The sequence below is a fragment of the Grammomys surdaster genome, unplaced genomic scaffold (assembly GCF_004785775.1).
Source record: "Grammomys surdaster isolate TR1022 unplaced genomic scaffold, NIH_TR_1.0 129, whole genome shotgun sequence".
NCBI lineage: Eukaryota > Metazoa > Chordata > Mammalia > Rodentia > Muridae > Grammomys > Grammomys surdaster.
This window is the reverse complement of record NW_021604587.1, coordinates 18,258,588-18,264,687: the sequence shown is the minus strand read 5'-3', so window position 1 is coordinate 18,264,687 and position 6,100 is coordinate 18,258,588. Positions and strand designations below refer to the sequence as shown.

The window sequence follows — 6,100 nt, the reverse complement described above, 5'->3', positions numbered from 1 at the left end:
CAGGCAGGGGCAGAAGGCTTCTAATAGTTTTGATTTAAATTTCCTCTTTCTTTTGGTTAATTTGTCTAAAAGTTTATCAATTTTTATTTTTAAAGAACCTAAATTTAAATTTCTTTGATTCTTTGTATTGTTTCTTTGTTGTTTGTTTGATTTCGTTTCAACAAATTTCAGCCCATATTTGATAAGCTCTTTCCTGATCTTCTTGGATTTGATTTGCTTTTGTTTTTCTAAGGTCTTTAGATGCACCATTAAATTATTAATTTGAAATTTCTCAAAATTTTCTATGTACACACGTGATGCTATATGGTTTCCTCTGACTACAGCTTTCATTGTGTTCCATAGATTTTAGTATTTGTGTTTTCATTTCATTCAATTCTAGGAATATTTTTATCTCATTCCTGGTATCTTTAGTGACCTAATTATTACTCAGTGATGTGTTAATTTCCAGGAGTTTATTTAATTTCTGCATTTTTTTTAAAAAAAAAGACTTATTTACTTATTTTATGTCCATATGAGTACACTGTAGCTGTCTTCAGACACACCAGAAGAGGGCATCAGATCCCATTACAGATAGCTGTGAATCACCATGTGGTTGCCGGAAATTGAACTTGGAACCTGGAAGAACAGGCAGTGCTCTTAACCACTGAGCCATCTCTTCAGCCTCTTTCTGTAGTTTCTATTGCTGTTTATATTTAGCTTTATTTCACCGTGAGAATGCAGAACATTGTTTCAGTTTTCTTTTATTTGTTCAGACTTATTTTGTGTCATAATATGTGATCAGGTTTGAAGAAAGCTCCATATGCGACTGAGGAGAATGTGTATTCTTTACAGTTTGGTGGAGTGTTCTGTTGTAGTCTGCTAGGTTCGTTTGACTTGTGGTTTCATTTTTGCCAAAGATTCTCTGTTTAGTTTTAATCCAGGTGACCTGTCTATTGGTGATAGTGTGGTTTTAAATTCTCTGACTCTCACTGTGTTGGGATTAATCCAACACAGTGGATTAATATTTTTATACCTTATAGTATTTCTTTTATGTGATTAGGCGCACCTGTGTTTAGTGTATGTTTAGAACTATAATATCTCCAAAGTGTCTTGTTCCTTCCATGAGTATAAATGCCCCATTTTATTTCTTCTGACTAGTTTTGGTTTGAAGGGTGTTTTGTCAGATATTAAAATAGCTACACCTGCTTGTTTCACAGTTTCATTTACTTGGAATATTTTTACCATCTTTTACCCTAAGATGATGTCAATCATTGATGGTAAAATGTGTTTCTTGGAGGCATCGGAAAGATAGTGTTCTCTCTTTTTAAGTTTACTTTAATGTCATGTTTGTGAAGCATGGTACCCAAAGAAGCCAGAACAGGGTATCCTGTCCCTTGGATCTAGTTAAAGATGATTGTGAGCCACTGTATGGGTGCTGGGAATCAAACTCAGGTTCTCTGAAAGAGCAGCTAGTGCTTTTAACTTCTGAACCATCTCTCTAGCCTTGGATTATGTTTTCTAATCCAATGTGCTAGGCTGTCTTTTTCTTGGGGGAATTAAGAATATTAATATTCAGGGCTGTTAGCAAAGTGTGTTGTCTTTTGGGCCTCTTTTGATCCCGTCGTGGTATTGTTTATTTACTTATTCCCTATGACCTCTTGGGTGTGTTTGTCCTTTTCTTCCAGTTGAAGTATTCCTTCCAGTATTCTCTGTAGAGCTGGTTTGGTAGTCATAAGTTCTTTTATTCTGCTTTTACCATGGAAGCTTTTTGTTTCTCCTTCAATTTTATTAGATAGTTTTGCTGGGTAGAATAGTCTGGGTTGACAGTTAATGGTCTTTCAAAACTTAGAATATATCTTTCCAGGTGTGCAGTGGCTTTGAGTTTCTATAAAATTATCAGTTGTTATTCCAACAGGCCTACCTTTATAAGTAACTTTATAGGCAGCTTTGAATACTCTTCCCTTACTCTGTGTTTCTGATGTTCCGAGTCATGGGGAATTTCTTTTGGGTTCCTGTCTAGTTGATGTTCTGTAGGCTTCTTGTACATGGACGGGTATGTCTTTCTCTAAGTGTGAAAAGTTTTCTTCTATGATTTTGTCAAAAATATATGCCTTTGGTGCAATAGTATCCTTTTGCTTCAGTGCCCATAATTTGCTCTTTTTAATAGTGTCCAGGAGCACTCCCATATTCCATTCATATTTTAAAGAATTTATCATTGGCCTTTATTGTATGATCCAATTTCTCTACCTTGTCTTCCAGCTCTGGTTCTGTTTTCCATGATCCATTCTGTTGGTGAGGCTTTGCCCTGAGTTTTTAATTTGTTTTATTGGATTTTCATTTCCAGCATCATTTCAGTTTGGCATTTCTTCAGTTTTTCTTTTTGTTGAATTCTATTTTCATTTTTTTATTAACATCCTTATTTCATTTATCTCTTTTCTCTCTCGGAGTATATTCATATCTTCTTTGAGCTTGTTTGACTTCTTTGTCTGGATATTCTTCTGAGTCATTCTCTCTGTGGTTCATTACTATACGTTTGTACTTTTTGGAGGAGATGTGTTGTCTTGGATTTCTGTGTTGTTTTGTTTCTGCGCTGGAACTTGCACATCTGGACTTCATTGGCTGAGTGGAAGGGTGGCTCAGAGGCTGAGTCTGGGGCTGCTTACCTGTTGGTACTGGGAGTGAGTAGGTATTGGAAGTCTCAGGGTCTGGGAATACTTTTGTGTTGGGAGCAGAGTGGAAGGCGGACATTTAGGTCAGTTTCTCGGGGTCTGAAGACCCCTATTTGTCAGTGCCTGGAGCTTGGGAGAAAGTCGACATTCGGTGTTCATGGTCTAGGGACTCCCTATGTGTTCTAGTTTTGTTTCTTAAGCCAACAGACATCCTGTAAGACACTCTTCAAATAAAGGGGTTCTGAGTCCAAATACATTAAAGAAGGCTGTTTGGTTTTGTTTCCCATTTGGGAATTCTGAGCATCTTCAAGGCTGTGAGAAGTCTTGTACCAAGTACTCTTCCTCAGACCACTGGTCTCACAGTAAACAGCACCTGCTAACATCTCCTTGTCCTACGTTCATGAGAGAAATGCTTTAGCGTTCATGCTGGGAGATGACGAGGTCACTTCTACACCTTTAAGATCCTAATTTCCTTTCAGGGGACTTTAGCCGCCCCATCCTGTTTCCCAGGAGGCTGTAATCACATCCCTCTTGCAAAACCTTCAGTAATTTCCTCTACTTGGTCTTCTGGTTCCCTGAGGGCAGACACAAATATTGGGAATTTAATAAACAGAGTCGAGGTCTCTTGCTGAATGCCTTGGGAGCACTGACCAGACAATTTGAATGTAGTAAGAACACAGAGTGGTAGTTCCAGACAACATATCAAGTATGGCACCAAGCTCACACATTCCTGGCTCCACTCTGACACCAACACACCCCATTAGACCCCGTTAGCCTTGGCTGGGAGGCACCTGCAACCAAGTAGTTCTGCATACTGGATCTGCTATGAAACTGCACGGGGACCAACCAAGCTACTCTACTTTTCAAGAACTCAGTTCCCTCAATATACAAATGAGGATGATTTGTATATGTTTGTGTGGATTGGTCACTGCTGCACAAATGGGAGAGTCCCAAACAGCAATTGCTGAAACAACTGTCTTCTTTCACACACAAAACAAGGGGCAGTGGAGGGCTCACACGGAGTATATCAAGTCAGCAAAGTTTCATCTTCCTGGCTTCAGTCCATGGCTTCAGTCTCTAGGGCCCCTCCCAGTGCAGAATGGATGCGGAACCTCACATATTTCATTCTCATCCCAATGGCAGCAAAGGGGGCGGGGGGGTGAGGCATGGGGGAAATAGCCGGCTCTCTCTGTTTTCATAGCCTTCTCCTAAAACAAACAACACGCTTCTTTCTATATGGATTGGCTAAAAATTAGTCACATGGCCACATGTGTTGCTAAGAAAGCTGGGAAGCAAAGTCCATAATAACTGTGTTCTTTTTTTTTTTTTTAAGTTTTGTAATAGATTTATTTTTAAAGGGTAAAACACTCAGACAATTGAAATACAAGTCCATGGGCTGGAGAGATGGCTCAGTGGTTAAGAGCAGTGACTGCACTTCCAGAGGTCCTGAGTTCAAATCCCAGCAACCACATGGTGGCTCACAACCATCTGTAATGAGATCTGACGCCCTCTTCTGGTGTGTCTGAAGACAGCTACAGTGTATTCATATATAATAAATAAATAAATCTTTAAAAAAAAAAAAAAAAAGAAATACAAGTCCAACAGAACTGCTGTCAGTCAGCCACGATGCCATCGTGTCCTCCGGAGTCCTCACAGTGAGGAAGAAGGCTCTGATACTTTATTCATACACATCCTTCTTGTCTGCAATGTAATCTACAATTTCTTGTGAACACATTAACTTCTCTGCATCTATATCAGGAATTTCAAACCCAAATTCATCTTCCATGGCCATAATAATTTCCATTTGGTCCAAATTGTCTAAGCCCAGGTCCTTCATAAATAAAAATTTACTGAGAGCTTTTATGGGTTCATCTTATCGGAGTTTCAAGACATACAGAACTCAGTCCTTGATTCCCTTTAACGTCAGTGGGGGTGTGTCACTGTACTGTCCGCACTGTGTGACCATTCCAGGCACCTGCGCGAGCGCCAAGGTGGGCTGCTGACTCCCGGATCTCCTCTGAATTCCTTCAGGACAGAGAGTGATGCTGAACGGCCCGGCCAAGGCCAACGTGGGAAGCCAGGGCAGCGGCTCAAAGGCTGCGAGCAGGCGATAGACACAGGCACAAAGGACACGAGACGCCATGGCCACCAATAACTGTGTTCTTTAGGTTAAAGGAGACTAGATATTGGGAGAGGACAGCTAGCCGGTCTATGATATCAGCTATTCCACTGATTTACTAGAATAAAGGCTACTAATAATAGTTGTGGTGGTGCATGCATATAATTCCAGCACTAGGAAGGCAGAAACATGAGAATTGCTACAAGTTCAAGGTCAGCGTGGGCTACATAGTGGGTTCAAAACTATCCTAGTCCATATAGAAAAACCCTACTACAAAAAAAATGCAGATTTCGCTTCAAAACATAGCAAAACAACAATTGAAAAGCTACAAAAGGTTAGGTTAGGTAGGAGTGAATAAGAAAAGAAATATCTAGACCATATTCATCTCCAAGCCTATTCTTGGTTCCACATTCTGTGTTCTGAGTCAGTCTGGTAAATCCACCTGATCCTCTATGCCTTGTCCAATCCACTGAATCCACTCAGATTTATCCTGCTCATTATATTCCTTATCCAGGCCTAGCCTACACCACACATCCTGAGCTCTGGTCTAGCCTGGTGAATCTACCTGATCCTAGCCCACCTGCACCCTCCCAATCCGGAGACCTAGCCCAGTTCTCACATCTTGTCTGCACTAGCCCAATCTAGTGAGTTCTGCTTGCACCATTCCCAAGCCTTGGCCCCAGGGATATACTTATCCCAGCCTGCTGAATCCACTAAACCCTAGACAATTCATGCCACATCCAACCTCCAGACTTAGCCCAGGTAGCACATACTATTGCTGGTCTAGTATGGTGAGTCCTCTGGATGCTACCAAACTGCACTACACTGAGCTTCCAGGCTAGGGAAACACATTTGTGTACCTATATAATCTGGTGAGTACCTAGAAACTTGGATGATCATACCAGCCAACCTGTCAGGTCTAGCCTCAGTCATGTGGCCTATATGCTAAACTCATGAGTATCCAAGACCCTGGTCCACCCACCCGATCCTTACACTCCTAGGCAAAACTTGGAGAGCACAGCCCGAGCAGATCCAGTCACCTGTTTCTTGTTTACCACTGAATTGGAATCACCACCATTCCTCCAACCCCAAAGTAACACTGTCCCTCTAGAGGACTGCCCTGCCAAGCTGTCATACGTGATCTGAAATAAACCAGGCTTAAACAATAAAAACACAATCAAACTTCCACTCTACAAAGGCAACCTGGAACCTCACATCAGACACACAACCAAGGAAAGAAGTTCACATGTCCACGTCTCATCATACAAACACAAAACACGAAAGGCCAAGACAAGAGGACTCTCATCCCTACCCCAAATCCACCAGTCCTATA

At 41.1% G+C, this 6,100-nt stretch overlaps 1 pseudogene; it reads right to left on the bottom strand.

Annotated features, from left to right (window-relative positions):
- Positions 1 to 4,326: 4,326 nt before the first annotated feature.
- Positions 4,327 to 4,791, bottom strand: LOC114609785 (annotated as a pseudogene).
- Positions 4,792 to 6,100: the final 1,309 nt, after the last annotated feature.